This window comes from Apostichopus japonicus, chromosome 8 (assembly GCF_037975245.1).
Source record: "Apostichopus japonicus isolate 1M-3 chromosome 8, ASM3797524v1, whole genome shotgun sequence".
Taxonomy (NCBI): domain Eukaryota; kingdom Metazoa; phylum Echinodermata; class Holothuroidea; order Aspidochirotida; family Stichopodidae; genus Apostichopus; species Apostichopus japonicus.
In genome coordinates this window covers 10265357-10292413 of record NC_092568.1, presented here as the reverse complement: position 1 = coordinate 10292413, position 27057 = coordinate 10265357, and the positions used below count along the sequence as shown (strand labels likewise).

General features: G+C 36.5%; 1 protein-coding gene across 3 annotated transcripts in view; it reads right to left on the bottom strand.

Annotated features, from left to right (window-relative positions):
- Window positions 1–27057, bottom strand: part of LOC139972121 (uncharacterized) — a 147460-nt gene that overhangs the window by 38694 nt on the left and 81709 nt on the right. The window lies entirely within an intron of this gene.

The following is a 27057-nucleotide window of genomic DNA, read 5'->3' as shown; positions in this document are numbered from 1 at the left end:
CTGTGTTGTTAATTACTTGTTATAACTTTGACCAATTATGTTACGTATTATTCACACATTCACTAGATTAACTCTATGTTAGAAATATGAGATCTATATGTCATCACAATCATTTGCTATATGTTCCAAATTTATTAGTTATCTTATAATGACACTTTCAATTCCATATTTTACAGGAAAGTTTGAAGCATACAGTCAAACTTTAAAATTCCTAATTTCACCTCTTCTAAATGATTTTGTTGTCAAAATTGATTTTCAAAGATTTACTTTGCCAGGTGCCTAATAACTCTTCCTTTAATGGTGGTGATGCATACATACATGGTATCATCAAATGTTACAAATTCCCAACAACAACAACAAAAATCTTTAGAGTAGTTTCTGAATACTTTGAATATGAAAACGTTTACATTCTCGCCTTAAGTATAATCCCATGGCAATGCAGCTCTTTAGCTAGTGCGAATGATCAAGTTTCAACATTGAATAGAAAATTCATTTGCATGTATTTATTACTCGGTAGTTGCGTGTGGGATTGCATTACCTCAGTGTAGAAAACTTGTCTTGGCAGAAAATGTATGTCAACATTATTGAATGAACTGGTTTGTTATCACTGATTGAAAGAGGCTAGCAGGGTGTCCTAGTTTTCCCAATTGCTACACAATCATAATAATAATAATCAGGCAGTTAGTTTACAACGTTTAAGCGAGCAAGAATGTGAAACACTGAGAGCGCTATGGATTACAACTCAACATTTGGCTTCTAATTCAACATTTAAGTCAAAGTTGGAATCTTTTCAATTTAGAAATAAAATTTCAGATGGGAAAACTGTAGATTGCTCTTGGATGAAAAACCCACTTTACTATGACCCGGCCGGGGATCGAACACCAAAACCTCCCTATTGCTATTAACTCATTGCTTCAAATGCCACCGCCTTTATCCACTCGGCCACAGCACCGGTCAAGCAATCGTGACTGTGACCACCTGATCATTGTCAGGTCATGTGTACCACGGTTCCCCTACAAAGGGAACATAATGCTACACATGATATTAGCAAGAAGGCCGAGAATGGATACCAGTGGTTTATCCATGTCTCCTTAATTGAAGGAGGTTTAAGGCTTTAAAGACATGATCATAATTCAACATTTGGTCAAATATACTTAAAACCAAAATGCCAAAATTTCACATTTCAAATAACGAGCAAGTTAATACTATAACAAACCTTTATGATACCGATGAGAAAGATTTCAAAATATCTTGTTGACAATTTTTGCACGCTTTCTACTGATGCCTGTCGATAACGTATTTGCAGACATTTCATATTCTGAGCCTTCCGCGCACCCAAAACAATTCTAGAGAGATATTTACCCATAAGGCAACTGTTTAATTATATTGAATTATATTCTGTCAAATGATATCGAAAAACAGCTAGGATCTATAATATACGATGCAACCATGTTTTTATCTGGGAGCGAAATTGTACGGCATAGCTGGCATTGAATCCAATTATCTCGATACAATATACGTATTAGAAATCATTTAATAATTACGGTTATTTTGGCAGGAACAGGGGTTTGAATTTATCGCAAACATGTGACGATTCATCCATTTTGTTTCTGTCACATTTCTGAGATCAAACAATTTACAAGTCTTAATATGGCTATTGGTCCATATATGATATAGGATATATACATACCCACATACTGTTAGATATATGCATTTGTATATATAATAATCAATAATAATCAGCAGTTATTTTTAAGATGCTTAAGCGACTACAAATGTGGGAAAACCCCGCAAGGGCTTATAGATTACAACTTACACGTCTGGTAGCTTCCAATTCAACATTTTTATCTCAAATTTGGAATCTTTTCAATTTAGAAAGTCATTTCAGATGGGAAAACCGTAGATTGATGGAAAACCCCACCTTACTATGACCAGGCCAGGAATAAAACCTCGAACCTCCCGATTGCTCTAAAGCCTCATTGCTTCAAATGCCACCAACATTATCCCCCCCCCCCACCACAGCACCGGTATATATATATTTAGATATATAAAACCAAGTTTTATAATTCTTATTTCAGACAGAAGATGTTTACATACGTGTTTTCATGGATATATAGATACATAAATATAAATATATACATATATAGATAGATATTTAGATATATATATATATATGTATATATATATATATATATCTATATATCTATATATACATATATATATATATATATAGATAGATATATAGATAGATATTTAGATATATATCTAAATATCTATCTATATATATATATATATATATATATATATATATATATATATATATATATCTATATATCTATATATATTTATATATATATATATATCTATATATATATCTATATATATATATATATATATCTATATATCTATATATATTTATATATATATATATATATATATATATATATATAGATATATAGATAGATATTTAGATATATATATGTATGTATATATGGGTACTATACATATACGTCGTGTGTTCTAGTTTTTCTCTTTGAATCAAAATGTCCACTTTTAAGTTTGCCCGCACGCATCTGAATATACGTCTCCATCGTAACTCCACAGAGAATGCAAGCACACAAAGGAGTAAAGACTTTTTCCAAATTCTTCTTGGCAAAGTGACAAATTTCAGACGTTGTTTCTGTCCTCGTACGATGGATGCCCAGGTACCTACTAATGTTCCGTTCGTCATTCAAACACTTTGTCAGACTTACTCATGTTGGAAACAAGCCTAGACATGTTCCAACCTATAACTCCTTGCAGCAGTTAGCAAAGAACAGCTTCCTTTTTCTTTTCTATTTTTTTTTTTACTTTTACTTCTTCAAACTTCTTGACTTGTTGTAAATTCGTTACTCAGAAATTCAAGGCCTGTACTTACTTATATACGTGGATGAACGGAAATTCTTGCTTTTTTTAGGGCAAGAGTTAGAAAAGTGAAGTATACAAAAGGAAAAGGGGAAAAAAAACAGAGATCCCTGTTAAGATGAATCAAAGGATGAGTAATATAATTGAAGAAAAGTGAGAATGGAAAAACCCCGGATTAGAAGAATAAATGAGTAACAAAAACGGCCCCTATATCGCATAAAACATGCATGTACGTCTTATTCAATGAATAGGGCAGAATGAATCACCAGACATCTCTAGAATATGGCACAGAAAGACAAAAAGTGGACAGATTACTCAGCCCCCAGCCCCCGCCCCCCCAACCCCCCTTATCTACAGACACAGCAGGACCTAACTGGTTTCAAACTGCACGGACATAACATCCACAGCTGCATTGCCAACGTGTACGTTAGGGAGTCGAAACATAGAACAGAATATTGCGGGTCAATTAATTACTCTTGAAAGCTGGGCATTTTTCACTCTTTATAACTTTTCCAACTCTTTGCATTTGGTTAAAAAAATTGGTAAAATCTTCAAGGAATGCATTCTGCCAAGAGCAGAATTATTTACGTCACCATGGCAATAGAGCTGAATATATCTGTAGTGATGTACAATTCATTTCTCCACTAAGGCAAACGTAAATGTTCTTTCAAACAAGTCACATACGACATTGTAGAATGTCTTTCTAGTCTCACATAGTCTGTCACCAAACTATAGCTTAACGTTTAGCTAGCATTCCATAAAAGTACTGCATGTTAACACTAACAACAGCATGAACAATTGAGCCATCTTCATCTGATCAAATATTTACTAAAGAAAGAAGACTTCACATACATGAAGACAAAATGCAAGCACTGCAAAAAAAAATATGCTTTTTTTTTTTTGATTTTCCCATAGTAGTAATAGCCTAAAGCAACATGGTAAATCCAACCGATGCAACTGCAAATTCCCACAGAAGAGAAAATGAGGATAAATTATAAATGGAATAAGAAAAATATATGTAAGGAGAAACTCAAATATCAAGATAAAACACAAGTGAAATGGGAATTGACAGCCATCTGAGATCATCAGTTGTTCTTGGAAAAAGACCATTTGTAGAGAATGAAATACTAAAAGAAGCAATATATATATATATATATATGGAAAGATAAGGAGTTGACTGTTAAAGGCAGCGATGCCAGCCCAAATCCAACCAAACTTGTGCACAACTTTTATTCTTTTTGTTAAAAAATGGTATAGTCTACAATAATGTCTAAGACTCCCACAACTGCATGAATACCCTAAGATCACAAATAATTACATATTTTGGTGGAAATTATCAACAGAGAATTACAAAAACAAACAGTCCATCACTGACATATATCTGGCAGATATGCTTGGGATAAACAACTAACACAAAGGTACCGCTTGTAAATAGTTTGAAGATCATGGCAATGTATCATGTTTAAAATTATCCTAGACTGAGGACTTGAGGAAGTCTACAGATGACATCACCATTAGGTCTGAACCAACAAGCAGACTTAAATATCTGGCATTAATAAAAAAGCATTCCCATCCCCCCCCCCCCCCCAAATTAAGCCTATTTTAAAGTTGACTGTACAAACCTTACCTGCACTCAAACATTTCTGTGAAGGACATATCAGCGTAACATTTCTGATTGAATGTCATAGATCTTCCAAGTTGCATCTTTCTTCCTTTTTTTTTTGAATAAATAGATATATTCTTGACCAACTTCCATCATATTATACCTACTCACACTTAACCTTATACAGAAAAACATAGAAATGAATTGCAGCCCCCATGATGCATTGCTGCAATCATGACGACAGTTATCATCGGCCATCAAACTAATCTGAGCCGAACGGAATCAACATGAAGTACTGTCGTATTTAAAGTTCAAACCTATGACGGATTCATGTACAGTTATGCTGAACTTTTCACATCTCTATGTTACAACTAATTATGATTGAAGCAGTCAAAGCAACCAATCACAAGACTTGAAATCATGCGATGACATATATTGCATGGATCTATACAAAAATCATACATAATTTATCATTTGATACAAATTGATGCAATTAAAGTTACCCTGGATATCCACAACAGCTTTTCAACCTCCAAATAATTGACGATAATTATCTTTACCAGAATTCATCCACGGTGGATGAATAAACTTCCACGTATCGGAAAATATTGTCACTTGTCTCTGGTAGTATTCTGGCAGAGTTAAAATTTACGCTAGATATCTGATGGTGGTGGAGATTGCATGGACAAGATGTAAGGATAATAGGGTATGGGTGGGGGCGGGAGGGGGTAGTGAGGGTCTGTGGAATGGTCAGCAGAGTTTATCCACCAACCACTACTTTATACTTATGTTACTACTGACAGGACCATAAACGACAAACAAAGTGCTACCCGTTCACTTTCAACTCCTGCTCCCTCTCCCCATAATTTGGGGCTATTGTCACTTCTCATCCCCCTCACCCCCCCTTACCTCCCCCCCCCCAGTAATTTCACTCTCCCATTATCCCTTCCTACCTCCTTTGTCTGGAGAGATTATCCCTTTGGACCTTTTGCCATCTTGGTATACGACATGCACCCCAAAGGTCAGAAATCAGATAACAGAAAAATTGGAACAAAATAGTTCATAAATAAATACAGGGAAGAAGAAAAAAATACGCTTGCCTTTTATGAATATAAACATATCTAGTGGGTTAAATATTAATAGCTAATAAAAAAATATATATTAAAAAAATGACAAGTCTTCTTCTACACCCGTCATAGGTTTCAGTTAAGTTGTTGCGACTGGATCCAAATTGTAAAGAGCTCGGTTCTACTATGGATGTAGCCCACCAAGCTATTTTATAGTTATAAGAATTACATACAAACTGCAGGATCCAGGCATCCCGAAAATGACTTGTTATTTTTAGGGTATGACTCATCTCGGATATGATACATAATTGTGTAGGAATTGTCAAAGATATCTGAGGACTTCTGCCTTCCCGGCAGATTCAAGCTCTCGCATACATTACATGGTCGATATCAGTGTACAGAGCCTGCACTGCAAACATTTGTACAAAGCCAACCAACAGTCGTCATGGTTACTCAACATTTGATCTAAGGTTTCCACTGACACCACATTACATATACCGAATAGTCTGACATCTCAAAACTGTCGGCGTAGAAATTAAACTTCCGATGTTGAAGTAAAAAAGAAAACGAGGGCTGTGTATGTTTTGCCTAATTATTTGAAACAGGTAAAGTGGATTTATATAGAACACAGAGAAAGTATCACTATTAATCCCGCCACATGATCAGTGATTTTATACTGCTATCATTGAAAATTGAATCATGCAATAACTAAATATTCTACCTTCTTTTTCAGGGGGAAACTAGACACCATGACCCTAAAACATATTCCAAACTCTCATCGCTAAACAAAAATTGGATCTAATTCTGGTTCCATGTGTTTATTTGCTCTGTAGTTCTTCAAGTATTATATATAAAAAAAAACACTTTGTAACAAGGTAAAGCACTAGAGGAAAGACTTAATATCTACGTGTCTAGCACCTCTGGCGCTATAAACATACCTAGATCTCCATTCTGTATACACACACCGATACAGTTAATAATAATACTTAAAACACTCTCTCTCTGTCAACACACTTCTGTTTAGAAATTGTGTCGGCCCGGGATATAATATCTTTCCTCATGAGCGACCCGCAAAATCCCGGTAATAAATTTCTCCTTCTTCCCAACAAAGTTACGCAGCAATGCGCCCGGCGAAAATGTTATAATCTTTCGCCACGCAAGAGAAGCTTTTCTAAATGAATTTTATTTTTATTTGACATATCATAGCTGCATAAAAGAGAGAACATTTAAAAGATGGAAAAAAAAAAGAGTAAAAAATACGCCTCCAGGGAACGGAGCAAAGCAGTACTTTCACAGGCGGATTCTCGCAGGCTGACAAGATGGTAGTTTACGAGGCACCGTCATGAATCAAGGTGAGTATATTCAAACATTGTTGGCGTTCTTTGTTCCGCATCGCGGTCTTTCGGGCTTTACAAATCTGTAATATGCTTGATTAGAGGCAGCGGAACAAATGACAGAAGCAAATTCCCCTCTTAAAGGAGGTGCTATAAAAATATGAAGTAAGCACGTTATAAGGATCTCAAGTGTTGTCCACTGTTGTATACTCTTAAAGTTTGTTCTTCTTTTATGATTGATTTCATTGACATTTTGAAACAATGGGAGAAATGATAAATGGTCAGCCAAAAGTTTTTGGCATCTGTTTATGATATCATGATATAACAGCATGTTAGAATAGTTTTTATATTTCTAATCTGGTGACCTGTTTTGTTTTTTGGCTCCTAGCAGATTACGTCCCCTAGCTGAATGGTCACACATGTGAAGGAAAGAGTTCAGACATACAATATAGTTCCCAGAAACTTTAATTGTGTTCTTTTCTTTTACAACTTTCCCAAACCTTTGGTACGGTGAGCGTCACGTACTTAGTCACGTGGTGACAGGGCCATGACTACTGCACTATAAACTTAAGTAGCAAATGATTCTTATAATTCAACACTTTCATACTAAACCAAGAGAGCAACTTGTAAATCCCAAACAGTCAGCCACATTTTAAGTAATCTCAAGAAGGGCTAAAATTTGAGCAACTAATTACCTCATATATTGATTAGTCGTCATTCTTCTGATGATTTCTGAACTTTTACCAAAACGACACAATTTTCTTTCAATGTGTACGTAAAGTATTAAACACATTTTGGCCAAAGGCACTATTTGGATATTGCCCCGCAAAAAAAATGTTGTCGTCTCCTCCGTAACGTGAAATGAAACTTAACCATTGAGCTACCAAAACTATGCCTTTGAAGCAAAATGTTAATACTATGTGATTTTGGTATTATAATTACAGTATCAGAAATAAATCAGACTTCTAGGCCCTTGCTCTAGTCACGGTTTTATATAAAAATAAAAATAAAACTCAGAACGTTGTGTCACACTCTGTCAGCCTTTGATATAATTGTATTTAGAAATGCATCCATCCGTTGATTATCAATGGTGTAAATATTATTACCAGTTCAAAATAAACGACTTCACAATTGAAAGAGAAGGTTGGCGTTGTACCAGAACAGAATGGCTATAAATTATAAACGCTGTGTTAAGTTGCCGGACAGAGAGGGGGTTCGACTGAGCCCCATTTCGAGTACGTATGTGTGTGTGTCAATTATTCAACAGGGTCATAATTTTGATCCAGACAGATCTGGAAATGATATTTATGTTGAACACTAATGAACAGCAGATCAGGCCTGGTCTGACAAAGATTAACTATCCACTGAGTCATTCAAACAACAACAAAAAAGTTCAGTAAGCCAACATTTTGATCAGGTGTTTTCATATTGAGGGTCTCGACAGGTAAAGTTTCCTAATCAGAGCTCTATAGTCAACTTGACATAATTTAATGGAAACTGGAAAAAAAACAGCTCTTTATGCAAGAAATAAAACATGGGCCCCCTTCCACTAAACATGAGACCAATATTTTATAGTTATATGTTATACAAAAGAAAAAGCACCTATGGGCCCATCTTTACTAGTCCAAGGCATTGGGGCCCCAAATTTTAGAATCTTGATTAAAAAAAAAAAAGTGCATTCCTGAAGGTTCTGACCCTCCCAACTTTTTTGAAGGCCATTAACTTGGACAATCAAAATGACTCAAAGAGGACAAATGGCTTTTATTATCATGGTTTATATAAACCCTGCTTGTTGCAGTTTGCAGCACGGTCGACTGACCTTCTCGTGACTTGCTACCATGTTTGGAAGCAATGTTCACTGCATGGTGACGACCTTTAACCCGACAACAATAGTAACAATAAGTCATTTAAATCATGCACACTTTACTGTATGTATTCCTTACATGTTCTTTGCACTCATATTTTAGCAGTCTTTACATACATGTACTTGTCTTCCAAGCTGGTGCATTTTGTAAATGTACTTAGAATGTTGGAGCATTTTTGGAAATCTAGCATGTATATATATATATATATATATATATATATATATATATCAAACTAATAGAGAAAGATACTATTTAAGGAAATTTATTTTATATTAAATAAGCCTGAATCTTCAGATTCTTGATTTTTCTTCTCTCTCTCTCTCTCTTTTCAAATTATGGAACTTCTTCCGTATAATACTGACTTATGTCTATAAATGAATTTCAGAAATGGCACTGTTCTCTTGCAATAGACAATCCAAGGGGAAGCATAATCACATCTTCACTCCCTGATAGTACAACGATACATCACACAGGACATCAACCAGCCCTTCACCCTAGATCTTAACCAACAAGAGTAAACTTTAAACTTTTTAATTTCAGAAATGGCACTGTTCTCTTGCAATAGACAATCCAAGGGGAAGCATAATCACATCTTCACTCCCTGATAGTACAACAATACATCACACAGGACATCAACCAGCCCTTCACCCTAGATCTTAACCAACAAGAGTAAACTTTAAACTTTTTAATTTCAGAAATGGCACTGTTCTCTTGCAATAGACAATCCAAGGGGAAGCATAATCACATCTTCACTCCCTGATAGTACAATGATACATCACACAGGACATCAACCAGCCCCTCCCCTTAGATCTTTACCAACAAGAGTAAACTTTAAACTTTTGTCATCTTACAAACAGTAAAATTGTTGCTGAAGGTAACAAAAATACAATTCTTGAGTATTAAAAACTCAAAGACCTGACGCTTGTGGTTTAAACTGTAATTCCTAATACCAAAATGAGTTACACGTACTAACAGATCATCCATCTCTCTGGAACTGCTCACCAATTAACCGTTTGACCTGACACAATGGCTTTGTTTTACTGATAAACTTAAGCTACAAGCCAAAAATATCATCATCCTAAAATATAAACAATGGAACTTTGTTTCGCACCTCGTACAGTGTGTACCATACCGATGTCATATATGCTAAACAAGCCTGGACATGTCTTCCACCTGTCTTTGGCGTTGTCTTTGAACCGACTAGGGTGAAAGGATTCTAAGCGAGTGCAGCTAGCTTGAGGATTTCTTAGAAATAAGCTGTTTTTGTTGCCATGTTGTCAAGGTATATCTATTGTCGTGTCATGGGGTTGGCCCTTTTCCAGAAAGAGTATGTACTGTGACTTATATTGAGCAGTAATCTACTTTATTTATAGTTTTGACATTAAATGCTTAGAACCATTGCCAAGCGAGGACAAAGCTACAAATTTTAGCAAAAGTCAAAGGGGTCATCTTCATTCCAGTTTCATGAAGATTCCACACATGAACAAAAGGAATGACCTTATTGACCAGTTAGGTCTGAATGGATACATCTCAATTTTAAGCCTCCTCTCTCCGTCCCTCCATCCCTCCCTCCTATCCCCATCTCCCATGGGAAGGAACAATAGCATTTTCAAACAAACTCGTCACTAGATGTTTTAATAAATAATCACATCACACATATTATTATTTTTTATAAATCCACGCACATTGCGGCACGGTTGTTAATTCGTACTCAGAGGAAGCTCTTTCTATAAAAATGTGACATTTTGTTTAAAGTAGGTGGCCCTTCTAGCTGCCATTTCATTTCACAAATCAATCAATACCTAATAACTCTTTACATAAATTCATATCATTTGGACATGAACTCTTTAATCTACCTGCTTTTTTTTCTGGGAACCGATCCCGAAAATATATTAAAATTCTTTGTAAACAACATTTCACACTTAATTATAATCAATCTTATATTTTCAAAGTTTTCATTGACACGGCAATGCGTGCACGCATCACAGTCGACTGTCTTTCGTCAAATCGTCAGGGTTAACATGCGAAAGCAAAGAAAAGTTTATGGACAAACGTCTTTGAGTCATTCGTCGTTAATCATCTGCTTAAAGAAATGTTGATATTTTTATGTTTTCGTTAATACCTGTGCAGCTAAATAGTTAGTTATACAGTCTATTGATTTATACTTCCGCACATTCCTTTCGGCCCGGGAATGATAATCGCTGGATCGGAAAATGCATCAAGTTGTCAATAAAAACCAAAAGAGGCTTTGATAAATACCTGTGACCACTGGGACGTTAATCAAAGACATAATGCTACGTACGGTATGTATGCACGAAAAAGAGTCGGCTTTTACGAGCAAACTGTTAGGTAATAAAGATCCTACACCGATATATAACTCGCAGCTACTGAAAACTTACTAATCCGGGTTGCAACCGTTGCTATACAACTTCGAAAACATCAAATTTTAAAGGGAAGTATCACTGAAGTTTTTTACAGACCAAAAATTTTCTAAAATTTTCTTTGCTGCTAGGACTAATTAGAAATAAGAAAATCTTTCGGCTGACCTCCTATTTGCCCACCCAATCCCTCCCCCCCTTCCCCAATAAAACTTGACCTACTATTTTCAACTATGTAAACCTGGAAAAAGCCATTAAAAAGGTTGGCTTCATCAAAGCTCAGCTCCTAAACAATAGATAGTAACAAACATCTTACTCGGAAATTAAACTGTGGTACTTCTTTGTTTTATTCAAATGAATGCAGAAAGCAACGTTTCGTAAATGATATCAGACACAATATGAACCCTTGTAATCCATAATGCATCCATCCCTCCTCGACCTTGGATTATTTTATTTTTCATTCTGTTTTTATTTTTTTATTTTTTTCTTCTTCTTCTTTACATACTCCTACATTAACAGCGCCAACAAGAATTACTGAACTCTTCAACCAGGTCTTTCCTTCCTGATAAAAAACACAATTTAGTGCAAAGAGGCAAATCTTGTCTTGGTCTGGATATTCTTCTGAGAAGCAAATTACGGTGAAAAGACTCGAGACGGGTCAAATAGATGGAGGGCCGTTAATAAAAAAAACGAGGTAACGACGACCGGCAAGAGATATGCCACCGAAGCTGAGAGTCAATTAATAGAGGAATTAAAAGTGGATGTGTAATTGAAGTAGGTATTGTATCACGATCGTTCAATATCGCCAAAAATTTGGCATACATTTTGAGATGATGCCTGATAATTAAAGAGTTGAACTTATTCATATATGATAAAGAACTCTAGCACATGAGACAACATGACTCAACATGCAACGACTGCCACTCACTCACATCTACGTCAAAAGAGGGGGGGGGGCAGGAGAATTTTGGAGAGAAAAACGAGAAGAACATATAAATAGGAAAAAGGAAATCGCTAAGGTAGTTGCTAGGGAATACATGAGTTGATCATGAGACAAGACATGTCCATGCTTGTTTTAGTAGGCATGTAGATGAAGAGAGAGTCACGCCACTGCGCAAAGGCCGTGTTCCCCTTCAGCCTTGGCAAGGTTACAGATAAATGAGGCTCTCCTCTCCTCTCTCTCTCTCTCGCTCTTTCTCTCTCCGACAGTATGCAGCAGAATCATCTCATCGAATCATTTCTACATCCAGGGCAGCAGCGTTGCTTACATCATCAAAATCAATAGAAAAACTCAAGCATGATTAAAAAGTTCAACGATACTAGAGGTTGGATGAAGTGAGTGGCGAGATCACAACCCTGGATGGATTGCAGCCGCCCACAAAAAAAAAAAGAGAGGGAGGGATGTAGAGAGAGAGAGAGGTGGAGGGGGAAAAATTAGGGGGGAGGTGGGCATGGTGCAGGTTTTGATGTAGCTAGGCTAGTGGAAGTAACCATAAATGCAATTATTCTCCTGGTCAGTTTTTAAGATGTTGCTCAATCACTCACAAAATCAAGCCAAACTAAAGAGGAAGAAGAAGAAAAAAAGTCGCCGCTGTGATACAGAGGAAAGGTAAAAATTTACGAGACCTATGCACAGTGTCAAGGCTAATGGTTATTCAACGGAATTGGTTAATTTCGTGCGAAGAACACGTCGCCGAGAACCTGGCAGACGACTGCACCTGCTTTTAAGAAGTATTTGCAGACGACGAGGCAACACCTCGAAAAAAAATTGCGGAAAAAAAAAACGATGAATGATGGGTTGTTTGCGCAAATAATTACCCCATCTTCGATAAAGAGAATATTTAGTGTTATGAGAGTGTTTGATTTGACTTTTTTTTTAGCAGCAAACGGTACCTGGGTGTTGTATGCATGCCAACACTCTCCCGTAATATTACAAACAGTATTTATTATCGACGAGAATGCAAACGTTAGGGCTCATCCGTCATAATAAAGGAGTCGCGAGCTGAACAATGTTTCCATGCCAGGTTTGTTTATTCCTGATTAATCATTCCATGTATCAATATGTGGGTCTGGAAACCACTCACGTGATTTTCTCACCAAACGGCACAATCACTCTGCATATTTTTTTTTAACAGATATGATTGGAAAATTTTACACAAATTTTTGCTACTATCTCTTCACGCATGGAGATGATATTCGGTATATACGTAATTTAAGGTGAAGATTGAACTTCAAGCGATACTGTGGTGGATTCAAAATTTTAGCGATCCGATCAAGATTATCCAGCATTAACAAGATTGACCAAAAAGTGTGATTGCAAAAATAATCCCCTCTTGAGATGGAACAATTGATAGGAAGATATGCTTTTTTTAATATCTACCTATTTCATTCAAATAAATACAGAGTATTAAACAGCAATTTCATTTTATTCTGAAAAAAATTTGTTGGCAAAATGGTCGTTTTTCCCTCAATTTCTATCGCCAAATGCCTGTACCGACCGACACTGAACCAAAACATACTGACCAAAAGTTCAAACTGATTTTTAGATAACTGATCATTTTAGATCTAATGTAAGAATGAAGTTAATTGAACAGTTGTTAATTAAACAAACAAGTGCAGTCGTAATGGACTATTGACAGAGGGAAAAAAACATCTTCAAATTTAACTCAAAGATGTTGCTTTAAGGAGAGGCGACGGGTTAAGGAAGATATTTACTTGCTTCCTGGAAAGAAAGAAATAAGCAAGAAACGGAACTTTTACTAAAGCCCATGATCCACAAATTAAGTTTGGTCTTAATGCGTACAAATTAAGTGTAGCTATGTAAAACAAACCAAATTGTTATGATATATATGTAGGTCACCGACCGACGAGTTAATGAAATTGACCTCATAATTCTACATCCCTGTGAGAGGGATTTTGAATAGCTATAATGTTTTCATGATGCTCATCCACAAATTAAAATTTTGGTGTAAAGGCATCAAAGACTAAAAGTACTAGCTAAGAAAACTATTTGTTTGAAACTCAAATTGAGTCTATAAACAATAACAATTTCTAAATCCCTACACTAACCGACCGATATAGTGATAACGAAGCTGTTGGCAGAAAGAACTTAAAATGAGTTGACATTCTGCGACAACTGAAAATCAAACAAATAAATGCATGACTTGAAACATGAAGGTCTGCCTACAAACCTTCCAGCCCCTCTGTTCATTTTTGGTAGAAATTACCAACCGTTGAGGGTTTAGACACTGAATTACATCCATCGGTTCTTGAGAGTTACAAATGTTTAAGAGTACTTAGTTAAACATGAGGAATACCAACAGGGTAAATATTCTTAATTATTAAGGCCTTACAGATCAGACCTCACGCTCGATGTGCGGCTTTAGAACAACATACACTAATCTCAGACCGCGGTGCATCTACATGGACCCAATGCTTGATATCAGACCTCCAGTTCTTGATCACCAGAACAGGAAGTTGAAGTTTGCTTTGTATGAGAAGAAAAGGCAGGAACGAGAAGCCATTTCGTTATGTTACTATCGTGTCAATTTACTCTTGCAAACGACAGAGGTGGATGTGAAAGGTTTCTGCTGATACCCCGGCCAACCCCGAGCCGCGTCTGCATTACAGATTAAGCACCGAGAACGAGGTCTGACCCTACCTTGATCAGAGTCTATGGCTGGGGATCATATCGCGTGGTTCTGATCCGAGTTTATACACTAGCACAGTACAGCGTTACTGGGTAAACACCTCGCTCGCTGTCTTATGTAAATGGGGCCTCGCATGTCTAGACCCTCATGAAAACAAGATCTCAATCAACGGCAGATGTAACTCAGCATGTCCCGTTCCTATGCAACAAATAACACACTTATTAATTTGCACTACAATAATAAAATCATGCATTAACACTAAATGCATTGGAAGATCAGTGTTTGCATCATACACAATGTTGTACTCAGGCATCATTCTTACACTTATCAAATGTATAAGCTACCAAATCTGTGAAAAAAAATATAAAAAAAGCCTGCTTCTTTTTTGCAATTTATTGGCCATATAATCAGTCATGCTGTGTATGAGGCCCTAATCAGCTATGGGGAACTTCCCTCCATGCCCCTTTCACTTACAACTTTTCAATTGTGCTCACTATTCTGGGGAAAAACCACTGACTGACAGATGGAACACCAAAGACTATCTTTTGTGGTCTGGAATGATTTTTTTTCAATTCAATCCCCCCCCCCATCCCCCTCCCTCTCCCCATTATAAATGAATAATTTTGACCAAAGATTGTTACAAACTTCCATTATTGTTCGTAGTGGCCATTTTGTTTCCCATTTTACAACAGTGTAGGTTTAACATGCTTTCTTTTAAAGCCCTTCAATACTTCCAGGGTTAAAATAATGCGACGGTAGATTACTCTCTTCATCACAGTCTTTTAAATCTACAGGTAGATAACCTTTATCCTTTTTATCAAAAGACAACTTTGACAACAACAAAAAAAGAGAAAAGGGTGAAAATTCACTTTTCCAAGCAATTTATGAAACCAATATTTCACAGTCCAATACCTGCTAACGGTGACTGTAAAAATTAATGATTTTTAACTAAGTGCATCAGATTTTAAGTGCTTAGAACCCTGGTACGGCTAAGATACTGATGTGTAGGACTTAAAGAGATACATTATCAACAATAGTCAACTTTACATATGTAAGCACTATTTGATGTTACAAAATGTTTCAGAAATGAAACTGGTATATCACTCTCTGATTGGAAAGTAAAAAAAGGAAGCTTTTGAAGAAAATGATTTTAAAGAAAAGGTATACGGATATAATAAACCTAGTATAATCGATTGATACTGTTGTGTTAACTTTTGTCGCACCTTAAAGGATGACAGAAGGCTATTAAATCTCATCAAATTTCAATGTGGACTTTTAGTAGAGCAGGGTAGATTTCTAATACACCACTCTTTATTTTTGAGATAATACCCTTTAAAAGACCTTTAAAAGTAATTGATCATAATGTTGGCATGTTATATAATAGGATTTGCATCACAATTGAACTGTCCAATTCCTAAATGCCAAAAAAAGCTAGACTATGCTTGATTAACATACTGCAGTGAAACTGTTTGTATATCGTCCTATGATAAATGTTGACATCTTGCCTTGAATATTAAGTTCTGTTATGACAAAGAGGATCTTCGACGTTTTCCACTGAGGGCGCTGTCATATCGATCCTAACAGAGCTGCGACATAGACGGTCTGCGGTCACGTGATTGCGATTGCCATTTTGAATCCGTTTACGAGTTCTATACCGACGATTGACTACATAGTTAAACACTACCAAAGTGGGTTGCCATTGGCGTTAAATGTTCCGATTTTTCCTCAAACATTAAAAAGAATATTGTTATATATACATTGTAAGAACTCCAAAAGTACATTTTTAACTTTACAAAACAATAGATCACACTAGGAGAGGTTTAGTATTCTTTCTTCCTTGAGAAACAAAAAAACTAAAATGGTAAACATGTTCAATCGCAGGGTTTCAGGATTATTAAAGTTTGGGAGGTTAAAGCAATTTGGTTTCTTGTACATACCCCTCTCCCACAATCAACATTTCTTCCTATGCTCCCACCTCTCCCCCACAATCCTCCAACCAAAACTTATAATTCATGTCTTTGCCAAAAATGAGGTCATCCCCCTCCCCCCTTTCTCATAGCTGCCATTTAAGTATATGAACTTATGTTTGTAAATAAATACTTGTGATATATTTGTGGAATCGTCACTCACATACCGGAGACGAGAGATCGAAACACACCTCCAGTGTCACAAGGCTCATGAATTCTGATATTTTTGTGGAAGGGCCAGAGGCAAATGAAGAATTTTATAAAGGACCCCCAGTGGACTGCACAGAGATATATACGATACTATACATTTGTACATATATACATGATTGATTCCAATGAAATGGGCATGGCAACAACAACCCCACAACAACAACAACAATTATTGAGTTAAGAAAGTAGGCAGCTTTCAAGTTGCAAGATTCTCAAGTTTGAAAACCTCTATTGAGCTTATTCTGATATCTGTGAGTATATTCTAGGGGATCAATATTTCAATATTTTTTTTTTCTGTAACATGAATGTTTCAAAGGAATGTTGTACAGCCACGTTCCTAGCATGCCAACCATGCATTAAACTATATACCCTCTCACACTTTTCCCTTTCCTTTCACTTCATTTCATTTTATTTCTTTTCTGCCTTCTTCTTTTCATTCTCATATTTTTGTCTCCGTTCGGTACTTTCGAATGTTTATTACTCACTCCGTCTAAATGCAAGTAATTTTTCTTCGTTTCACTACGTTATAATTTAATCTCGCTAATTAGTTGGACCTATAAGCAACATAGGCATGTTTCAATCTTTGACTCACTGAGATAAAATGCTACAGCTTAATACCTAGCTTTCCTAAAAGCTTTACTTAATTCGCTCGTAATTCGCAATTTAAACATTCTTTCCTATTTATCTTAGGGTGTCCTATTACTGCAACTCAGCAAGGTTCCATAATTTGTTTTCTTTCAAGTACAAGCTGTATTATTACTTTTGATATGATATTAAAACTCCACACTCAAATTTCACAGACATTTATATGCATTATACTTTCTGTTGTTCTCCTTTTCGGTAACTTGACACGTATAGTCAACGCTAGCATTCTTTCCATGATTCAAGGTTATCATGAACTTGAGAACAATATCGGTAAAAGGTTTGCTAACAATTTAGGTCTCTCTGTCAGAATTTACAAGTCGTTCACTTTTCTTAAAACATTTAGTGAGATTATTAAATGAGGATACTGGCATATAAAACAAAAAATTTTAAAATGTTGTAGGAAGCAGAAATAAATGGAGATTTCAATGACATCAGTCGAGTTCTGTCTTATCTTTTTAGAATTTGACGTTCTAATTTATTTTTTACAATTAATATATTGTCTACAAGGTTGCTATGTACAGTCTGACCTATGCTGACCTTTGACCTACCTGTGGCCAAAACGATAGGGTGTGCCTAATCAATATGTATATATTTCCCTCAAATTTGAAACATTGTGTTTACAAGCAGACATCACAGACATATCTACACACACACACACACACGCACACATTCAACCATGCTGAAATTACATATTTGAGTTTGATGCAAAATATTGAAACATTAGACTTTTTTCAGTTTCATCATTTTTGCATAATTTCTACATTTGGAAACCTGACATTAAATAACTGCATATGCATTGAAATGGTGTCCTTAAAATTCAGTAGAAGGTTGTGTATGAGACCAGTAGGGAACCACGTAAGTCATATTAAAGTAAACACTCCACATGTAGAGATCATCGTAACCATGGAAACCTCAAGTCGCTATAGAAAGTCGGGGTGGCAGACAACGTGACCAAGAAAAGAACCGTTCTACACTATTAGTTGAAAATCCCATCTGAATATCTTGTCCCTCACTCAAGCCAGGGAGTTGTTTCCATAACAACCCCCTGCTCAAGCTAAGGTTGATTGAATGGTAACTACAGTATTTTAGACTGAGTTCTTCCCTGAAGTGGATCACAGTAGGTAGTCTGTGATGTCATAAAGGCACCTATTCTTCAAAAACTTTACTTTTCTATTACAATCATCCTGCAAATTATTCTTCCAACCTGATACATTTGGACTGTTTGCTTAAAGGGAGTGAAGACTCGCGCACAAAGAAACGTCTGATGCTGGTAATCTGACCTAGTTTCGAATGAGGTGTAACAGAAGTGTTAGACACCACCATCGATCCCAGAAAATACACACACAGCTTGCCACCGTCGGTAATTAGACACTAGTGTACAGTCAATACATACAGCTACTGTCAATACCCACAACACAGTGTATATAGCAGCGATGGACATCTCAGGTCTAGATAAAAGAAAACAAGGTATCACGTTTCATCACTGTCTGCATTTTGTAGCGACACGAAAAAAACTTCACTTGCAAGCACAGGAAATTTAACTTTTTTCAGAGAGCGCAGGGGTCGAAATTTACGCTATTCCGCTATCCAAAGATAGTGAAATCATGAACGGAATACCAAGTTGCTTGGGTTCACTATTCCGTATGGATAGTGCTAAAAGTGATAGCTAACAACAAACTTTTACAAATCCATCTAAATTTACTTGCCTGTCACTAGTCAGCCAGCAATTTTAATTTTATTTGTTTCCCGGGCGTAAAAACTTGCCCAGAAATACAAAAGAAACTCTTTACACGTGAGTTGCAGTTACGTACAGTACATACATGTTCCGTAGCCAACTGCACTTGCACAGTATAGCAAGCCTTACATTATCCTCCAATTTATTGCACTTTACACGTTTCCGTTTACCATCGCGTATGTAGGGAAAATTATCACCTCGTGGGTAACAGGTAGTACAGTGTTGGAAATCCTTGTTCAATTTCCTGCGAACACACTAAAAACAACTGCCGATTTCCCGATTTTGGTTATATTTTTCGGGCAAGTCGTTACAGCCCCCCAAATCAAATAAGGCTCCTACGCCTATGCTTGTGGGAGTCCAGGGGCGAAGGCCCCGGAAAATTTTGGTAATTTTGCGTGTCTGGCGATTAAAAATTAGCAGTTGAAGATGCAAAATAATAACAAATTTTGGAATTTAAATTGTCACGAAACTGATGAAAATTTTAAAATGACAAGTTGGAGTAGCAATATTATGGTATGAAAAGAGATTTAAAATGTCTTACAATCTTTAAAAAGTTTAACTTACAAAACTTCCGATATTATGAAACAAACAACGTTCGGCAAAGCCCCGTTCTAGCCTAACAATGAAATATACGTACATCACAACTGCAGTGTTTAACCCTATTTAAATACTACGTTAGGCTACACATGTGCTGCAAATTTCCCCAGGTACTACCTTGCCAAACAACTGTGAGCTCATCCCCTGTGTAACACCTGTTTGTTAAAATTTTTTGGCATGTTTCCAAGAAACGTTACACGGAGTTTAACTGTTTTGGCTCCATTCTGGAACTAATTAGGTCAGTTAGTAAAGGATCGGTAAAGTTATGCGGAATATTATCTTAGACGTTCAAGACAAGTAGGTGAAATAGCCCCGTTACATTTAGGTAAGTAAAACACACCTCAAGCCAACTGACTCCCCCGCATGAATAAAACAATAATATTCCCCATTATACACGAGGCACAGTACATACAAGCATAGCACGATATCGGGGGCCCCTGTAGCTATGGCCATCTTTATGAAAGTAACCCTGGTAATGCCATGTTTTAGGCCACTTGGCATGATTCACTATATGCTAAATATTGTTTCCATGTTCTTGTAGAAAACTTCAACTTCGCAAAATAAAATTAGTTGTGTTTTGTAGTTACGTGTGATCCGTAACCGACGAGTCGGTTAGGCTATTTGCTATACACTTAACTATGGTAGGATACTATTTTTGCGTATTTTGGAAATTCTAGAAAAATACTTTTTCTCCCGCTTTACACCAGATGTGGTCTTACGGTTTATTCATAGATGGGTGTACTAGAGCCTTGTTAACATGACATTAGATGCATTTAGCACGATATGCCAGATTTGCGTGAAGTTTTCGAAAGTGTTTTGCTCAATCTTTTCATAAAATTTGAAAGGTGTACCAACTTTCTTTTTGTACACAATTGGTAATTTCTCTACTGATTTTCAGATTTTTTTTTAAAGAAAAGTGAATACGTTGTGCATTGAGTATAACTTAACGCGAATGCAAGAAAACGATGCAGTGATTTCCAGCAGACAAATGTTTTCTTTGCTGGATTACTGAGTCAGTTGAAGGGAATCCTGCACATTAGAGGGAAGTGGGAACGCTGAACTGAAGTCAAATTCATACGAAAGAAAACGTTTACTAACTAACATACAATATCAATTCAAATAAAAATGTGGAATGGCAATATTGTTCAAAATATTTCCCGCGAGGCTGATTTATCACAGCAACCTCCCCGCGCTGGGCCGTGGGTGTCCTTGTGACCCGTATACCCTGAAGTGTGGGAAACTAGCCATTGACATTGCCCTTGTGAGTGGGTTTTACAAACTGCGTCCTGGGTTGCAGACTTTCTTGCCTCAGTACACAAAACACTAATGATTATCAATAGCCCAACAGAAGACTCAACATATAATTTTGTTATGTTATTTCTTTTCTTTTTAAAGTTTCAAAGGAATAGTGGAAAATGAGACGGAATAGTGTATTTTCAAATCCACTATTCCGCTGGAATAGTGGTAAATATTCTAAATTTCGACCCCTGAGAGCGGCAGGCTGTTTGGGGTGAGTCTTCAATGCCTTTAAAGCAGTCCATGATCTCTGTTTTTAGGATTTCATCAATTATGCCATATTTTCTTTGTAGAAATATTATTTTTCTACTGTGAATATATGAGCTAAATATTGTAAAGAAAAACAAAAACATCTGAGTACGTTGAATTGACGTAATGACATCATGGACTATCCTGTTGCCATATATATGCATTCATGAAATGCCACCAAATTTGAAGGAAAAAGATTTGTATCTTCGCCATCCTGTATACTATGAGGATGTGGTTTATTTCTTTAACATACTTACGTCATTAGTAGCGTTCTACAAATACAGAAGTGATTTACTCACATTTTGGGTAAACTTTGCCATTGAACAATTTTCCATGTTCTATATGTCCTTTTTTATTCACTAACTGCAGAAACTTACAATTGTTAGACCTTTTGCAGAATATTGATCCATTGATCAAGTTTATATTCCATCAAATTTAATATTTTGTTGTAAATTGGTTTTATAATCATTTTATGAAACGACTCCGTTGGAACAAATATATGTATTTTAACATTGTTCATAGAGAGGCTAGGCTGATAACTTTAGCTTTTAACATTTGACTAAAGTATGTTTTATTGTTCACTTTACTCGTCACATCATTCTACAAACTGATAAACAATATACCGATCGTTTTATTGTTTTTTCACCGCAAAAATTGCTACCTTTGAGAGCATCTCAACATTTTTCGCGGCAACTTCATTTTCATAAAAAACAATGGAATGGTACATTTACGCTTTTCCGTCTAATACGCACATACACAATGCACGTGTCATGTCCCAAGGTTACGTTAGCTGCGCATATTTTGTTATATATTTTTAATTTTATTTCAGCCCTTTTAAATATTGATGTATCTCTTCTTGATGAGATGGCATTAAATCAATAAAATGTGAATGAATACAGGAAAACACAAATCAAGTTCACCCCTGCTGGATTGATCCAATCAGCTGGTTTGCAATACTAAGCAATGGCACAAAGATAATTTTAATCAAACCTGATATGAATATCGCCCCCCTCTGCGGAACTTAAAAAAGTCATCGGAGAAACAATCTGCGGAAAATGCGGCTTGATTAAAAGATGTGAAATCAAAAGTAAAAGAGAAAAGAAGAATAAATTAGGTTACTAGATCAAGGATAGATTGTTTTTGTGTTTGTTCTAGATATATTGTTTTATGTAAGGTTAACAAACTCGTTTCCAAATCTAAATTACAGGAAATGCAGACTATCCCTACCTAGTTCTACGCCAGGTTTTACCTCAAAGAAAGCCCTGGACGCCACGGCGACACAGAACGACGATGTCACCCGTCTTAAAATAGATTAATGACAGCCCCCTGGCTAGAGACTTCTGAAAAACTACATGAATGATGCAACATATCAACTTGTTTGTTAAAGACTTTTTGAGTAAATCTGTTTCAATATTAGTTTCAAAATAGTACAACAAAGAAAAGGAGCTAGAGAGAGATGAAGGGGGGGGGGGAGGTCCTCCATGATGATAAAAAGGGGTTGCCAGGGTATCTTCTTATGAGAGACAAAGTAGGGCATAATCAAGGCGACTAATTCACTTTAAGACATTTTGAGTATTTTACGACAGTTTTAACATCAGAAGAGCTGGAACATGAATTCTATACATGTCAAAGATCTTGCTGGTCTTTTCTCTTTCCTCTTGAGTGTGTGTGTGTGGGGGGGGGGGTTTATCTGGAGAAGGCTTATAGAAGGTGACCCTTAGTGGAGGATAAAAGGGCCTAACATACTTTTGGGGCAATTTTCTCAAATGTACAGTACCCATTATTACTCAAAAATAAGATTGTAAGTTATAAAGTAGGACACACGTTCTTAAATTATTTTTTTTTTACCTACGAGAAGGTTTATGAGCAATTAACAAATTAATTGGACTTCGATCTGATGGCTCGTCCCCTCTTCGATCGGTTGACACTTTTTCATAGTAGTGCTTCCACATTCAAAAGGCAAACTACAAACTCTTTTGGCCTTTTTTTTTCATTTCTGATGAAAACTTGTCTTTATTTATGCTGATGATTATATAGTTAGTTTTTTTTTTTTTGGGGGGGGGGGTATTTATGTATCTAATGTACTCAAATATTTATCAAAATCTGCTATAATAACAATCTGTGACTAATAATGATATAAGCACATAAGCTGCTTTAACAGATGGAGGTTGGTAAATATTAATCTCATCTGGAAAAAAATGAAAATGGTCCCCATACTGTAGGTTTAGCAAGATTGAAATGATGAACTTTTTTGTTTTGTCATATTTGGCTTTTTGTTATTTAGGACTCCCTATTACAGGTGGCAACGAAAAGTGCAAACAAACTTACTGTTTTTTTTTATTTGGTCTTTCTGACATCTATTTTTATGATATCCAAATGCAGCTGGGGGTGTCAAAATTCTTTTTTTCAATTTTTTTTTTTATAATAGTTTGACGGGGCAAATACTTTGATCTGTTTACATGAAATTGAATTGGACTCTTCATTTATGGAACCATTCAAATATCTCTTGGAGCGATTAGGTGGCATTTAACAGAGCGATCAAACGTTCATTACTGAATGACCTGTACTTTCACCTCAAATCTTTTTAATCTGAGTCTGAAGCATATTGTTTTATTTTATTTTTTAAAATCAGTCCTTACAGTTGTCACAGTTAATACTAACTAACCTAATCCTCCAGCAAGGTTTGAGTCCCTCAAGGATTACGCTTCATGAACTTAACGGCTGTTTTTCCACTTTGGTACTCCCCCATTGTGATGCTATCTCCTTTTATTCGCTCTGCGGTGTTATCCGCACGTAAAAATTACATTAAGAGTCGTTAAAAAGTGCAGAATGTGGGGGGTTTAAGGGAAAACGAGGGGTTGGCTCCATAAGAAAGATGCTGCCGCACTGCCGCGAGGGAGTAAAGCATAATTAACTTCTCTTTCTCATTTTGCAGCGGTTAACAAACAGAATGGAAGGCAAAATGGATCGAGACGATGACAAGGAAATAACTAACGCAGAATTTGATCATCTCCTCTCAACTCCATCCATCAGTTCACGTTGATACCATCACTGTATCTTTAAATTAATAAAGTTGTTGTAAAAACATCTGCTTGATAACGTTGATCACAATGCCATATGTAAACCACCACTTTGTATGAATCATTTTAGCTAAATGGAACTAATAACTTTGACAGACTGCTCACCCCCCCCCTCCCACCCACTACCACCCCTCTCCTTTATTATGGCCTATTACAATAGTCATTACGAAACACTTCTCCTGATGCATAGACCACTGAATTTGAATTTGAAAGGGACGATAGTTGAATTATTTTTATGTTTAATATCAAAATGATAGCACCCTAGTGCACAGCATGACAGGTACAGTAGCTAGCTCCCCTTGTTATATCCGATAGCAAATTGTTGTTAACAAACTGCTTACAGTATCTCGTTGCAAACATCCAGGTGTAGGCAAGAAGTTAGAGGGTGTGACATCTCTGAAAAGGATTCAGAGATAAAACTTTGCAGAAGGGTGTTACAGTAGGAGAGTACAGTATTTGTCTGTTAACATGGAAGATAGCGAATATTAAGGGAATAAACAAGAAGAATGAGGGAGATGAAAGAGGGGTTTTATATATATATATATATATATATATATATATATATATATATATATATATATTGATATCGTAGTGAGTTGGAAAATCAAGAACAGTGAAAAAACTTCCAACCTACACCGGGATTCGAACCCGGCCCTCCCGCTCTGTACGCGGACACCCTAACCACTAGGCTATGGACGCTGATTGTATGTCCAGAGGTTCAAAACCGGTAAGGAGGGGTTGTAATTCCACTGTAGGCGTCTGTCACCTGTATTGAACAATACTAGTTCTGTTTTGGTGAAATATTTTGCCTTACTCTAGAGATCAAACATGATGCTATTACCAACCCTGAAATCATTTGTGATTCCTAAAGCCGGATCTCGAAAGAGATACTTTGAACAGACTTTATGTTATACACTTATATATAACCTCATCCGAACCCTACTATCTTGATTGATTTATGAAAACACGGTCCTGGGAGCATACCGTCAAATATATGTAAACGAACCACTCGGATCTGATGTAAGAAGCAAATTGGGTAGCTTGTCACATCTGTACATGTGGAATGAATAATCAATGTTTTCTAGGAAGATCCCAACTTATTTCACCAGCATCTTAAGTAGCAACTAAATCACATGGTGGGTATAGAGCTACTATCAGGAATTCTCGTATTACACAAGGAATTATAAGAGCCTCTCTCATTAGCAATTCTAGCGTTTAAGTTAACGATGTCTGCGGGACGATCGGGAGAAAAAGAACGTTGACGTGTGATAGTACAGTACCGTCCAACGGTGTACGAGACTCGGCAATGCTTGGAAACGCAGACAGAGCCTACTGCAGTATCCTACAGGAATAAAATCAATGTTATCATACTCAGCTATAAAAGAGGTTTCAATATTCTGTAACAACATTCACGTTGCCTCTAGATGGGACATCCATACACAATTTACATGAACGACAGAGACATACAATAATATTTTCTTAACAATTATAAAGAGAAAAGGGCAACTTTTTTTCCCAAGTTGATACCATTTCAGGGATAATTTTTGTTGTAGTTTGCTTATATGACCGAGCCGTTATAGTCAGAACTGAACAATTGGTGGTGTGGGTGTGGAATTTGCAACCTAGTGGAGAGTCGGTGGGGGTAAGGGGGGTCGGGGGGAGGGAGGGGTGAAACTCCTGCTTGACATGAAACCCGGAAGTTTACATTTTCACATCTTATAAATACAGAAGAGTACAACCCATTCCAGAAAATAAGAGCTGCGCCAATAACTAAATACGGACACAATGTATTGACTGATGTCTTGGGAAAGCTTCGGAACGACGATCTTTTCTGGGTTGTATTTTTAAAAAACCAAGACCATACCATTTACAAATAGGAACGAGAACTGCTCGCTGCTTTTGAAAACACAAACGCAAATACCCACAGACCCTAATCATACAACTTTGTATGTAGTTTGGAGCCATCGGGAACAACTCCAAAATTGGAAAGTTCCAAACGCATTTACGTTTTTGCGTTCTGTCCTCGTGTTGAAATGACATCCTATAATCCACAACCCCCTGCTGCACTGAAAGTGACAGATACTTCGAGGGTTCCGTGAAAATCCATGTCTAGGATTGGACTATCAGTGGATAAATATCGTCTGGAATTTTACTCGTCCTTCAGTCGAGAATTGCCCCGAAATTTTGTTTTAAGAAATCGGGACCTTGACGGGAAAAAAATCGACGGTAAATAGATACTTCGGGAGGCGAAATCAAATTTCTCACGCTGTTGTGATTTACCTCGTACCCCTACGTCGTATCTCTTTGACAGGTACACCTCGACGAAAAGAACGGCCGGCGTGTGATATACCGTCAGTAGTTGTGATACAATCTTTCGAAACATATTGTTCGAGGCGGCACTACCGTTTAATCAATTTAAGTTATGAATTTTCATATCTTATCCTTGCAGCAAGGTTACCGAGCTGACAGTGCATGGG